The sequence below is a fragment of the Hevea brasiliensis genome, chromosome 9, assembly GCF_030052815.1.
Source record: "Hevea brasiliensis isolate MT/VB/25A 57/8 chromosome 9, ASM3005281v1, whole genome shotgun sequence".
Lineage (NCBI taxonomy): Eukaryota > Viridiplantae > Streptophyta > Magnoliopsida > Malpighiales > Euphorbiaceae > Hevea > Hevea brasiliensis.
In genome coordinates, this window is record NC_079501.1 from 96,357,228 (window position 1) to 96,372,078 (window position 14,851).

The 14,851-nt window shown below is 29.6% G+C and overlaps 1 pseudogene; it reads right to left on the reverse strand.

Annotated features, from left to right (window-relative positions):
- Positions 1-3,574: 3,574 nt before the first annotated feature.
- Positions 3,575-13,255, reverse strand: LOC110650151 (extracellular ribonuclease LE-like; annotated as a pseudogene).
- Positions 13,256-14,851: the final 1,596 nt, after the last annotated feature.

Here is a 14,851-nt window from a genome sequence, read left to right on the forward strand (position 1 = left end):
CATGGGCATGCCTGAACATATAATAATATTGAAATTATAATTAAAATTAATATTTTACTCACAGACTTGAACCGAGGTCACTGCGACTGTTGGGTGGAGAAGGAAGGTTGTCCTGGCTTACCTGATAATTTTATTGTAATTGTTTAATATATTTGAATCAATATAAGTTTAAAAAGGATCAAGGACGCCCTAAGTCGTGTCGAAAATCTGGCAGAGTTTCCCCTATATCTAGGACTTACCCAACTTGCAAAAGGGTTCAAAATACACTTCTATATCCACAAGTCACACATCCACAATTCAATCACATCACATGGCCCCTCCTAGGCCCATCCAAACAGTTAACAGCCATAATTTAAAAAATTATAATTTAGTCCCTACAATTACTCCTTTTGCAAAAACTACCCAAATGAGCTCTAAAAATTTTAAAATTTTGCCCTGTGGTCCTTACCAATATTATTAAGCTAATGCAAAAGGAATTATAATTTTTTTAACCTATCACAAATATTTTATAGATTTTTAATCATAATCAAGCACTAGATAATTAAGAAAAAGTAATGTTTGGGTTTACCTATGCCAATTCTGACCTTGGGGACGTGTCCGGAACGTCTGAAAAGGTGGGTAGCCTATAATTTTGACCCAATTATGAAACTTTTTCAGTAGCCTGTCTGCCTGGCTTAAAATTGCAGACCCGAGCAACTGTTGAATTTCTATGAATTGAAAGTACCTACATGAAGTCCACAACATGGGGGTTAGTATATAATTTTTACGAAATTTATTAAGCTAATTTAGTGCTTGGAAAACATCAAAAATTTCATGGGACCCACCGAAAAATAATATCAGAAAAATTCGAAATGGGTATTGCTGTGAAGCTCTCGCCGAGGGGAGCACTCCGGTACTCTCAGATTTTTCGTGGGGTTCACGGTTTACGAGGAATCTAGCTTAAAAATCGAAATGGGCTAAAACTTTTCGGACAAAAATTGAACAAACTGCTCGATGGATTTTGGTGTTCTTGGTGTCTATGAAAAGCTCTCGAGGTGTAGATGAGTTTTGGGATAAGACCCAATCCAATCGATAGTCGAATCGGCCCGAATTAGTCCTAGAAGATGAAGCGGTGTGTGCGTGCAGTTTTCCAGTGGCGGGGAAGGGGTGGGGAAGGTCGGCGGTGACACGGGGAGGGGGAGGGGGAGGCGGTGGCCGGCGCAGAGGGAGAGGGAGGAGAGAGAAACGGGTGAGGAAAGAGGGACTGTCGGGGAGAGAGAAGGGAGAAGAAAAAAAAGAAGAAAGGGACTAGTTCGATTCAGGATATCCAAAATTAAATTTTTACTCTGTCCTGAGACAAAAAATGAGGCCTAAAAATTCTGAAAAAATTTCAAAAAACTCAAAAAAATTTATAGAGTCTAAATATATTTTTAGTTTTGTCACGTGGTCTTTAAATTAATTTTTAAAAATCATCAAAGTTTAACATTTTTGGAAAATCGAACCCGATTTCTAAAATCAAAAAAATTTCAAAATTTTTTCCAAAATTTAAATAAAATAAAATATTAATATTTACTCATAAAATAATTAATTTAAAAATTAAGGGTGTTACAAATTTAATAAATTATTAATTAAAATCGATGTCTGCTCGACGTACACCAATCCACAAGTTGTTACCATTGTGGTTCTTATAACTGATAAAGACCCTATTCGGCAATAGTTTTAAGATAGTGTTTAATGTTTTGACTATAATTAAAACACTACCTCTCTTATTCATACAGTTTGATGGCATAGTGTTTATACTAGTGTTTAAATATTAAAAGAGTAATTTATGAAAAATTACTCCTTTAAACTTTTAGAGGTTTATAGAGCATTTTGATTAGAGTCAACAAGATGATACTATTATTTTGACACTTAACAACTAATCTAATAACTATTTTTACCAAACACATTTACTTTAAATCACGGATAAATTTTAACAACTGTCTCTGAACTTATATAGTTATAATATTACAGTTTTTTAACTTTAAAATGTAATATAAAACTCCCTAAATTTTCAAATTTTGTATAGTAAAATCCCTCTGACTTTCAATTACTGATTTTTCAGTTAAAAACTGATGTAAATAGCTCCCGCATGACACTTAGTTAATATTTATTTCTCCTCTCTTATGCAAAGTGTAAAATTATTCTCTTTACGCATGAAAAATTACACTGTCTATAGAGAGAAAAAGGATTCAATTTACACATGGCTTGAGAGAGAAAAGAGAAATATTGACTAAGCTCCATGATAGAATTGTCTAGGTCAGTGTCTAACTGAAAAATTGATAATTGGAGGTTAGAGGGATTTTACTGTGTAAAATTTGAAAGTTGATGGGGTTTTATGTTACCTTTTTAAGTTGAGGGACAGTAATGTTACAACTAGATAAGTTCAGGGATATTATCAAAATTTATCCTTTAAATCACTATATAAATAGCTAACAGTTAGTAAAATAGTTTATAACTATTGAAATAGCTAACAAGTATTAGAATAATTAATATTATCGAACAAGCCTAAAGCTTTTTTTTTTTTTTTTTCCAAGTCAGTGAATTATATCCACATTTATCTTCTATATATACACCTTAGCACCACGAGTATAAATATTTATGCCTTTTGATGTATAAGATACAGCTGAGGTAAAATCAATAATTTATAAATTGAATTAATAAGAACTAAAATTGGACCATACAATTGAATAGGTTAACCACTAGTTCAGTTTCAAAGTTAAGAAGCTAGCTAAAGTTGATTGATAAGTTTTAACTAACCTAAGTCGGATAAATTTTAACAATCGTCCATGAACTTATTTAGTTATAATATTACAGTCCCTCAACTTAAAAATGTAACATAAAACCCCATCAACTTTCATATTTTATACAGTAAAATTCCTTTAACCTCTAATTATTCATTTTTCAGTTAGACGTTGACCTGGATAGTTTCAGCTTAGAGCTTAGTTAGTATTTCACTTTTCTTTCTCAAACCATGTGTAAATTGAATCATTCTCTTCTCTATAGATAGAATAAATTTTCATGTATAGAGAGAATAATTTTATACTTTGCATAAGATAAGAAAGAGAAATATTGACAAAACACCATGTGGGAGCTATTCACACAGTTTCTAACTGGAAAATTAATAATTGAAAGTCAGAGGGATTTTACTGTGTAAAATTTGAAAGTTTATGGGGTTTTATGTTACATTTTAAAGTTGAAGGACTGTAATGTTATAACCATTTAAATTCAAAGATCTTTGTTAAAATTTATCCAAACCTAAGTCAGATTCCATATTATTTAATGATCATAATTATTCTTTATGTCTGCTTTTACGTAGAAAAATTAGATCTTTTTATAAATATCACTTTAATTCATTTTAATATAAATAATTGATTTGCCCTTTCATTTCATATTCTTTCAATATGGGATCGCAACTCTACTGTGTTAAATTTAGAGAGTGCTGCGCAAGTTCATTTTAATATGAACTTTTATAAATAATTGAATTACTTTACATATTAAAATGATTAGCTAATTTAATATTATAATATAACCATTTATATATTACCTTTTCATTTCATATTCTTTCATTGATTCCCAATAGCTTGAGATACAAATAAAGGACTGTAATAAACTGAGAATTAGTGATGATGTTCTGAAAGGTAGGGAACTCAATTTGTGAGGCATATTTTTCTCTTGGAAACATTCAATGAGGTTTGATCCAGAAGTGTCCATACATAAGTAAATTTGGTAAAGCTGGTTGTTGCCTGATTCATCAGAATTGCACTCTATCTATGGAGCATAGCCTATTGCTGCTTGTATTGCACTCTTGATGCTAGTCAAGCTATATGTTCCCCCATTTGGCTCATTCCTGTTACATTACTTTTTAATTTACTATTAAATGATAATTATTATATTAGAATGACTTCAACAACCTTTAAATTAAATATTTGCTATGGATTTGTGCAGAATCTACATACTACTTCCATCCATTTTTATTTGTCGCATTTGGTTTTATACGGTGATTAAGAAAATTATTGGATAATTTCATTTTTATAAAAACATACTAGTGATTGATTAAATTATTCTTTATCTCACCTAATTACTCATTGCATAAATATTTATTTTATTTAGTAGACACAAGGGTAAAATTGGAAAAAAATAATTGATACTCCTTAGTTTTTCTAAATGCAACGGATAATTTTCAAAAAAAAAAAACCCAAATGCGATTGATAAAAATGGATCAAGGGAGTAATTAGTATTTTAAATATATGCACATCTTAATCAACATTGCATGAATCTCATAGCAAGTATTTAATTTAATACTTCATCTCATTTTAAGTGTTTTTTTTAAGGTTTTTGAATAAAAATTAAGGAAATAATTGAATAATTTCATTTTTATAAAAAAATACTAATAATTGACTAAACTATCCTTGTATTTAATTAAGATAGAGAAAGGTGATAACGAACAGATAAATGCATAATGAATAACAATAGAAAAAGGTAAATTTGGAAAAAAAAAAATACTGTGTTAATTTTTTCAAAAAAGCAAATAGAGTGGGATAAAAATAAATTGTTACAAACATCACTTGAAATGGGACAGAGAGAGCACCTGTTATGCTTTTTCTCATATAAGAACAAACAATTTATATAAATTGACATATATCAGGATTCACCTGCATTCTTAAGAGGCTGGAGGAGATTAATTTACCTGCTTCTTCAAGCCAAGAGCTGCCTTGAAGTAGCCATGTTGGTCAAGAACTGAATAAGAGCATGTGCCATGCTTATCCCATTCATGTGACCAAAAGGCCACTCCATTGCCACTTTCAAGTTTCAATTGGAACCAATTATAAAAAAATAATAATAAATAAAGTAAAAAACTAAGGTTTTATGAGATGTAAAATTGTAATTAGGGCTGGTGCATGAATTTGTTTTCTTACGAAAAATGATATGTGAATAGGCCCGGCCATCTGTTTTGGTTCTAGTTCAAATCGGCCCTGAATCCTCAAGGCTCCGGTCAGGTTATGGTTCAAATCTAACGGTCTAAATTTTATTTTTTATTTTATAAATAAAAAAGGTGATTTAGCTTGAAATTGTCTTGTTTGATTCCAGTTTAATTTCAGTTTGTTTTAATTTTTTTGAGTCGAAGACAAGTTTGACCGATATTAATTCAGCTGTGGTCTGGTTTAAATTAGTTCGATTCTGATTCAGTTGCAATCTGGTTTAAAGAGGTTCGATTCAAAATCGGGCCTGATTCTTTCTCATATATGTGGAAAAAAAATAAAGGGACGAAACAAAATAACTTTGTTGGTGAAGGACTAATTTGACGTAGAATGACTACCTAATGAAACAATAAAGAAGAAGAAACAAACCAAAAAGCTTATTCTTTTTTCCCTTTTAACAAACAAAACTTCTTTTCAGGTGGGCGGTGGAAGTTCAGCTCTGAATTGAAATTAAATTAAAATTGAATTAATTTAATTTAAAATTAAAAATGATTAAAATTATATTAACTTAATTTGAATTGAATTGAAATCAAATTGGAATTGGACTGAAATTGATAAGTTCACTTTCAAACTAAAATTAAAATTTCCTTTTTTTAAAGAAATAGTTATCACCAAATTTAATCAAAATCAGACTGGAAAAAAAAAACCATGATCGAAATTTTGAACCCATCAATTCGACTCCTGTCCCCTTGGTCTTGAAACTAGAATTAGACAGTGACCACCTTAGGCTGATAGAAATGGCTGAAATTATGCTTGACTCTATTTGGGATTGTGGTTAAAAAGTTGATCTAAAATCACTTTTATAAAATAATACTATTTTAAATATTATTAAAAAAGTAATTTACTGTTTTAAGATTCTTGTGATTAAAATGTTTTGCAGTTAGGAAAAGATAGAAAAAAAATATGTAAGAGAGGGAAAAAAAATGCTAATTTCTTTATTTTGTTGGAAAAAAAAGGAAAAAATAAAAATTCAATTCCCCTTTTTTATAAGAAGGAATAGGAAAAAAAATATGGCGAGGATTTGTGTGGAAAATGCCTAAAGAGCATATTGAAACATTTTATAATTGGGCAGAATAGCGTGGAAACTAATTTAATTTTTTCTATTTTTTCTCTGTCTTTTTCCCTTTAAATTAAATTTTAATTTTATTTTATTTTAAATTTTAATTTTATAAAATATTTTATTTTAATTTTAAATTTAAAATTGAAAGTATGCTTAATTGAAATATTTATTCAAATATATATAGCAAAATGGATTTGTTGTGAGAATAAATTATTATTTTACTAGTATATTTTTGTTATAGATAACTATATCGAATATAAAAATTATTTAATGTACAGTTATATTATAAATAATCTATCATAGTATTTAGCTATAAAATTATTTAATACTATTCAACATAGCCATTTTAATATAATTTTATTTATTCAATATGAGCATAATAGTAAAAATATAATAATTTCCTTTCATCACGTTTACTTCCATGAAAATATGAAAACTATACAAACCACTTTATTTCTTTTTCTTTTTCTCTGAAAATAAATTATAAAAAAAATAATAATTTTTTTCTTTATAGGAATTTTACTTTCCTTATAATTCCACGTGCTTTTCATTTATTAACTTTCCTATCTACATAGAAATGAAAGTTAGAAAGAAAAAGTAATTGGAATTATAAGGAAAATAAAATTCATATGGAAAGGTAGATTATTATTTTTCACGTTTGTAAGGAAAAGTGATTTATTTATTTTTCATAAGAAAAGAAAATTATTATATTTTTACAATTATGTATATACTAAATAAATAAAATTATATTAAAAAATAACTATCAAAGGAAAAAAAAAGGGCATAGAGTGACAACAGAAAAAATTAACACTGTTTTTCAGTATTTTCTGCTCAATTTGAGTGAAAAATAAAATGGCTTTAAGAGCATTTTAAACCATTTTATAATTGGCGGAACAAAGTGGAAAGCAATATTAATTTTTAATTTTTCCTGTATGCCTTTTTTCCCTCCAAATTAATTTTTAATTTTATTTTATTTTAAATTTTAATTTTATAGAATATTTTATTTTAATCTTAATTTTCAAATTGAAAGTATGCTAGTTGAAATATTTTTTCAAATATATATAGCAAAATAGATTTGATGTGAGAATAAATTATTATTTTACTAATACAATTTTGTTATAGATAACTATATTGAATAAAAAAATTATTTAACTATCAAATTATCTTATAAATAATCTATCATACTATTTAACTACAAAATTATATCATACTATTCAGCATGGTCAATTGTAATATAATTTTATTTATTTAATATGAGCATAATTGTAAAAATATAATAATTTTCTTTCGTCACTTTTCTTTCCACCAAAACATGAAAAATCACCTCGTTTCCTTTTACTTTCTATATGAATTTTACTTTTCATATAATCCCACTCACTTTTCCTTCATTAACTTTCCTATCTACACAGAAATGAATGCTAGGAAAGTAAAAGTGATTGAAATTATAAGGACAATAAAATGCCTGTAGAAAGGAAAATTATTGTTTTCCATGTTTGTAAGGAAAATCTTTTCCATAGGGAAAAGAAGGAAAGGAAGTTATTTATTTATTTTCCTTGTTTGTATGGAAAGAAAAGTGAGAAGAGAAAATTATTATATTTTTATAATTATGCCCACACTAAATAAATAAAATTATATTAAAGATAACTATTGGAGGAAAAAAGGGCATAGAGGAAAAATAGAAAAATTAACACTATTTTCACTATTTTCTGCTCAATTTGGGCAGAAAATAAAATGGTTTTCCACACAATTCTCATAATTTTTTTCTCCTTACATATTTTTCTGCTTACAAAATAGTGCGAATTAGACTTTTAATTTTTCATTCTTCCTTTTTCCTTCCAACAAAATAAGGAAATTGTCTTTTTCTCTTATCTCTACTATTTTCCTCTCCCTTTTCCTCATTACAAAACATATTCCTCATTATAAAACATACCTTAATGTTTTTCTCCCTCAAACAATAAAATCAAATAGACTCTTATAATGTTGTAATAAGTGAATAACTAAAATATAATTTTAAAAATTAAATATAAAAAATAACGACACATAAAAATTTTACAACAAGAAAGTGATGCACTGTAATATTGTTGGTCATCATGCTGAGTCACTATACTCAATAGAGTTAAAAAAAAAAAGAAATCTGATAATTACCTTATTTTGATTGAAGGGACTACCCGAATCACAATTTGAAGGGTAATTCCCATCCTTGTGATTATTAGGCCAAAGCCCCTGAATGCAGCAGGTTTTTCAGTGGCTGATAGCAGCAACTTTGCTTTGTATCATAGTATGAACTTGGCCACTGTATCACAAACAATCATTTCACTTAAAAAAAATTAAAAAGAAAAAAAATCAAATCAATTATGAAGCTGAACTATTAACTGATTAATTTACCTATTGAATAAAGTAGAAGAAATCAAAATCTTGTGAAGCACAAAGGAGAGATAGGTAGAGGGCTACCAAAAGCTTCATCAAGATTGAATCGTGGGCTTTCATCCTTATTCAGCTTTTAGAGATTATATATGGGTTTCTATTATCTAATTTCTTCCGTGAGGATTTTTTTTTTTTTCAGTGAGATTATGCTGTTTATAGCTGTATTTATAGGCCAAAATGGAAGGTTGTGAAAATGAGTATCTTATCAATTTTATCAGTCTATATTATCTATGGCATTGTTTGTGTATCAATTTCCTCATTATTGGCATATGTCAGCTGTCAGTCCTCTATATGGGTTTTCAATTTTTTTTCCTTCTTTAGCTATCGTGATCATAATCCTAATTTCGATCCCTGCCTAGAATCATTTTGTATTAGATCAAAATGTTGTTGCATTTCTATCTGCATATTTTTGTGTGAGCTTATTTGCATTATATAAAAAATAAATCTTAATTTTAAATTAATTGGCATAATTTTAAATTAATTGGAATTGGCTGTATAAATTTTTTTTTCATCTTTTTCGTCATTTAACTCTATTGTGCACTGAGTCCATCCAGTGGCATCTCCAAATCACACTGGGTGGGCAAAACAGAGTAAGTTCTCATGTACTCGCTGGTGGATCTTTATTTATCGCAAGATCATGATGGCCCTTGAAAATAAAGAAACTATTCAAAGGAGCTCTGAGGCATCCTTAAAATGCCTCCAGACCAATGGATTCCCTTATGGGAATTCAAATGATGGCTTTCCAGAGCTCAAAGAAGAAATTACACCGCAAACCGACCTACCATCATGATTTTGGCTCAAGGTCAACCTTCTACCCTGACTCTAAAAGGTTCAGCTATGCCAAATGAATTTCTATGAGGGACAATTTTATCCTTTTCCTATGGAAACTCGATTTCAGTATGCTCCATTTAATATGTTCTCCCATGGTTACCCCAGTGAGTTCCAATTCCAAGATTTTCAGTATTTTGTAGTCATAGACTTTGAGGCTACTTGTTACAAGGAAAAAAAAAAATCCCCATCCACAAGAGATAATCGAGTTTCCATCTGTCATTGTGAGCAGTGCAACTGGCCAGCTCGAAGCGTGTTTCGAGACATACGTGCGGCCAACTTGCAATCAGCTCCTAAGTGATTTCTGCAAGGATCTGACTGGTATCCAGCAAATCCAGGTGGACAGAGGCGTCACACTTAGTAAGGCACTCCTTAGGCATGACAAATGGCTTGAGAAGAAGGGATAAAAAACACTAACTTTGCTGTGGTTACATTGTCAAACTGGGATTGCCGGGTGATGTTGGAATCTGAGTGCCGATTTAAGAAGATCTGGAAGCCCCCTTATTTTAATCGGTGGATCAATTTGAGAATTCCTTTCCGTGAGGTATTTGGTGGTGTTAGGTAAAATCAAAAGGAGGCTGTGAAGATGGCAGGCCTAGCATGGCAAGGCCGTGCTCACTGTGGACTCGATGATGCCAAAAACACTGCTCTCCTACTTGCCCTCCTCATGCGCAGGGGTATCAAAAATTCTCCATCACAAACTCACCAATGTGGCAGACAACTGATGGTTCATTGTCATGGAAGCCGTCCCCTGATAATCTGTCCTTCTCACTGGATCAACCCTACAAACTGAAGGAAATGCATAGTCCTGTTTTACAGTATCACACTTTCTGTTACTGTGCAGTGAAGAACAGCAAAGGAATGGTTAGGAAGCCCGGGCCAAAGCAAGGGAGCCTTTTCTTTGGCTGTGGCAACTGGACTGCCACTAGAGGTGCCCTCTGTCATTACTTTGAATGGGCATCAACCTGACTGAAACTATGGAAAGACCTCTTTATGTTTCGTCTATGCATCCTAAAGTCTTTTGGGATGTAGTATGTAAAAAAATGGAAAAAAAAAAGGGATGGAAGGAAAGATAGTGGCCTAGTGGGTTGTCTCCTAGTAGAGGCTTTTATGCGCCTCAACTGTTTGGTGAGGTTTCTGCTTCTTTAGAGAGAGTAAAGCATAAATTAGTTGGCTCAGTTGTTCAAGAGTGTGGTAAACATGGAAGGTAGGGAGCTACAACCGGTAAAGCTGACTTGTTGACAATGACAAGGGAACAAATTGGGAATGCGAAGAATGGGTAGTTAGGATGATAGTTTTTACATGCTCAGACAAGCTAAATTATCTTATCATAAATAATCTGCGAGATAGAGACGATTGGGTTTCCTATGAATTTCTAATGGGAACATGGGTGGAAGTGCTTGCCCTCAGTTTGCTGATAAAAAGAAAAAATCCATCTAGTGGCAAATTCAGGGAAAAAATTTTTCAGAGTCAATATATAGACACATTATATGATATATTTGGTATGCTAAAAAATAGTACACTAAATACTTATATAAAAGTAGTTAAATTTTAAATTTAGGAAAATGAGATTCACACTTTGTGGGTGATGCTGCGCATACTCCGTAAACACATAATAATTTGCTCAATGTAGGGGTTGATTGATTTCCTATTAATAAAAATAAGTTTTCCCTTAAAAAAATATGTTAAAAACTTAAATTTATGAGGTATTAATTTAAACCAATATATAAATATATAAGGGTGAAAAACGAGGGATCAATTGATCCTCTTTTATAGGAATGGATCTGCCACTGAGTCCATCTTGATATCCAAAAACTGTAAATCCTGTGATACTACTTCCCTCCACGTCATCCCTTCTCATGTCTTTCCCCACTAATTTAGCACACTTCTTTACTTGAGTCAATTTACTCACACTGAAATAAAATTTTCCTCTGCAATGATCTTAAAAGTGTGCTATCTAAGTTTGTCATGGACACAAGAAACACAAATATTAAATAAGTGGTTTTTGGTTATTAATTTCTTGGGTTGAATTGGAAGTATAGTCTTTGTGAAAGTTGGCTTGTACACACCATGTGTGTGCGTGTGTAGAGGAGAGCAGAGCTAAGAATATGGAATATAGGAAGCAAGATATAATATCGGTCAAAATTAAAGTACCAAATTGTAATTTTTTTTAAACTTCATTTGTTTTCCTCTTTGAATCATATTGATTCATTATGATGAACTATTACATTGCATCACTTTTTTGTTATAAAATTTTTATGTTTTGTTATTTTTTATATTTAATTTATTCACTTAATGATTATTATAGAAGCTTATTTGACATTATTTTTTGAGCTTATATTGAGAAAAACACTATCTAAAAAATTAATATTTATTAAGAATCTTTAACTAAGGAATATTTTGTATTGAGTAAAAGGGAGAGGAAAATGATAGGGGAGGAAAAAAAAAGAAAAGAAAAGATAATTCTCTTATTTTGTTGGAAGGAAAAAGGAATAAGGAAAAATTAAAAATCCATTCTGTCCTATTCTGTAAGAAGGAAAATTGAAAAGAAAAAAATTTATTTGAATTTGTATGAAAAGTCATTTTATTTTCCATCCCAATTGAACGAAAAATAGTGGAAAAAATTGTTAATTTTTTTTTTATTGTTCCTCTATACCTTTTTTCCTAAAATAGTTATTTTTTAATATAATTTTATTTATTCAATATGGGCATAGTTGTAAAATATAATAATTTTTTCTTCTCACTTTTTTTTCATACAAACATAGAAAATAAATAAATGACTTCATTTCCTTCTTTTTCCTATGGAAAAGATTTTCCTTATAAATATGGAAAATAATAATTTTCATTTCGATAGGGATTTTATTTTCCTTATAATTCCTGTCACTTTTACTTCTCTAACTTTGATTTCTGTGCAAATAGGAAACTTAAGGAAGAAAAAGTGAGTGGGATTATATGCAAAGTAAAATCCATATAGAAAGGAAAGAAAATAAAAGGAAAAGAAGTGATTTTTCATGTTTTGATGGAAAGAAAAGTAAGAAAAGAAAAGTATTACATTTTTACAGTATACTTATATTGAATAAATAAAATTATATTAAAGAATGATTATTGGAGGAAAAAGGGCATAGAGAGAAAACAGAAAAAATTAGTACTGCTTTCCACTATTTTCTGCTCAATTTGGGCAAAAAATAAAATAGATTTCCATACAAATTCAAATAAATTTTCTTCTTTTCATATTTTCCTTCTTACAAAATAAATGCAATTTTAATTTCTCCTTCTTCATTTTTCCTTCCAACAAAATAAGAGAATTGTCTTCCTTTTTTTTTTCTCTTCCCCTATCATTTTCCTCTCCTTTTTACTCAATACAAAATATAACTTAATTAAAGATTCTTAATAAAAATTAATTTTTTAAATAAGTTTTTTTTTCTCAGTATGAGCTCAAACAATAATATCAAATAGACTCTTATAATGTCATAATAATTATAATAAGTGAATAAATTAAATATAAAAAATAACCAAACGTAAAAATTTTATAACAAAAAAGTGATGCACTTTAATATTGTTCATCATAGTGAATCAATACACTCAATAAAGTTTAAAGAAAAAAAAAATCTAATAATAGAATAGGGAGTTACCTTAGTTTGATTGAAAAGATTACTAGAACTACAACTTGGTGGATAATTCCCATCCTTGCAATTAGGCCAAAGCCCATGAATGCCAAAATCAGTAGCAGGTTTTCTAGTGGTTGGGTAGCAGCAACTTTGCTTTGTATCACAATATGAATAATTAAAAAAAAAAAAACTCAAATCAATTATGAAGCTTAACTATTAATTGATTAATTTACCTATTGAACAAAGTAGAAGAAATCAAAATTTTGTGATGCACAAAGGAGAGATAGGTAGAGGGTTGCCAAAAGCTTCAATAAGATTGAATTGTAGGCTTTCATCCTCATTCAACTTTCAGAGATTATGGGTTTCTAATACTCAAATCTAATTTTTTTTTATGAGATTATGCTATTTGCAATTGTATTTATAGGCCAAAATGGAAGGTTCTATAAATGAGTATCGATCTGTCAATCTTATCAGTCTACATTATCCATGGCATTGTTTATCAATTTCCTTATTATTGGCATATGTCGGCTGTCCCTCCTTCTCTACATGAGTTTTCAATTTTTTCCTTTCCTTCTTTAGGCATCATGATCATAATTGACCTTAATCTTGATCCTTGCCTAGATTCATTTTTGTATTAGATCAAAATGTTGTTGCATCTCTAGCCACCTATTAATAGGCCAAAATGCAAGGTTTTTTTTATAATACTCTTTATCTAATACTCTTATCTAATTTCTTTTATAAGGGTTTTTTTTTTCAATGAGAATATGTTGTTTATAGCTGTATTAATAGGCCAAAATGGAAGGTTTTGAAAATGAGTATCTGTCAATCTTATCAGTCTATATTATCCATGGCATTATTTATCTATTTCCTCATTATTGACATATGTTAGCTGTCCCTCCTTCTCTACATTGGTTTTCAATTTTTTTCCTTTCCTTCTTTAGCCATCATGATCATAATTGACCCTAATCTTGATACTTGCCCATATTCATTTTGTATTAGATCAAAATGTTGTTGCATCTCTAGCTGCCCGTTAATAGGCCAAAATGGAAGGTTTTTTTTATAATACTCTTATCTAATTTCTTTTATAAGGGTTTTTTTTTTTCAGTCAGAATATGCTGTTTATAGCTATATTAATAGGCCAAAATGGAAGGTTCTGGAAATGAGTATCTGTCAATCTTATCAATCTATATTATCCATGACATTATTTAACCAATTCCTCATTATTGGCATATGTCAGCTATCCCTCCTTCTCTACATAGGTTTTCAATTTTTTCCTCTCCTTCTTTAGCCATCATTATCATAATTGACCCTAATCTTGATACTTGACCAGATTCATTTTGTATTAGATCAAAATGTTGCGTCTTTATCTGCGTATTTTTTGTGAGCTTATTCGCATTATAACAACAATAACAAGCAAGAATGAATTCAAAAATAATTATAAAATTTTTTTTCATCTTTTCATCATTTAGCTCTATTATACACTAAGTCTATCCATTGATGGATTAAAAAAAAAATTCGAGGTCAATATATAGTCAAATTATATAATAAATTTAGTATACTAAAAAATAGTATGCGATATTTACATAAAAGCAGTTAAATTTTAAATTTAGAAAGATGAGACTCACACTTTTATGGGTGAAGGTGCATATACACTACAAACATACAATAATTTACTCAGTATATAGAGGTCAATTAATTTCTCCATTAAAAAAAAAGAGTTCAATATTTAAATTTATGAGGAGTCAATTTAAACCAATATATAAATATCTAAGAATGACTTGAGAAAAATGAGGGGTCGATTGACCTCTCCTTTATAGGAATAGATTCACCACTCAATGCATCTCAATATCCAAAACTTGTAAATCCTTTGATATTACTACTTTCCACTTCAACTTAGTCCTCTCCCTTCCTCTTTTCAACCCTTCCCATTC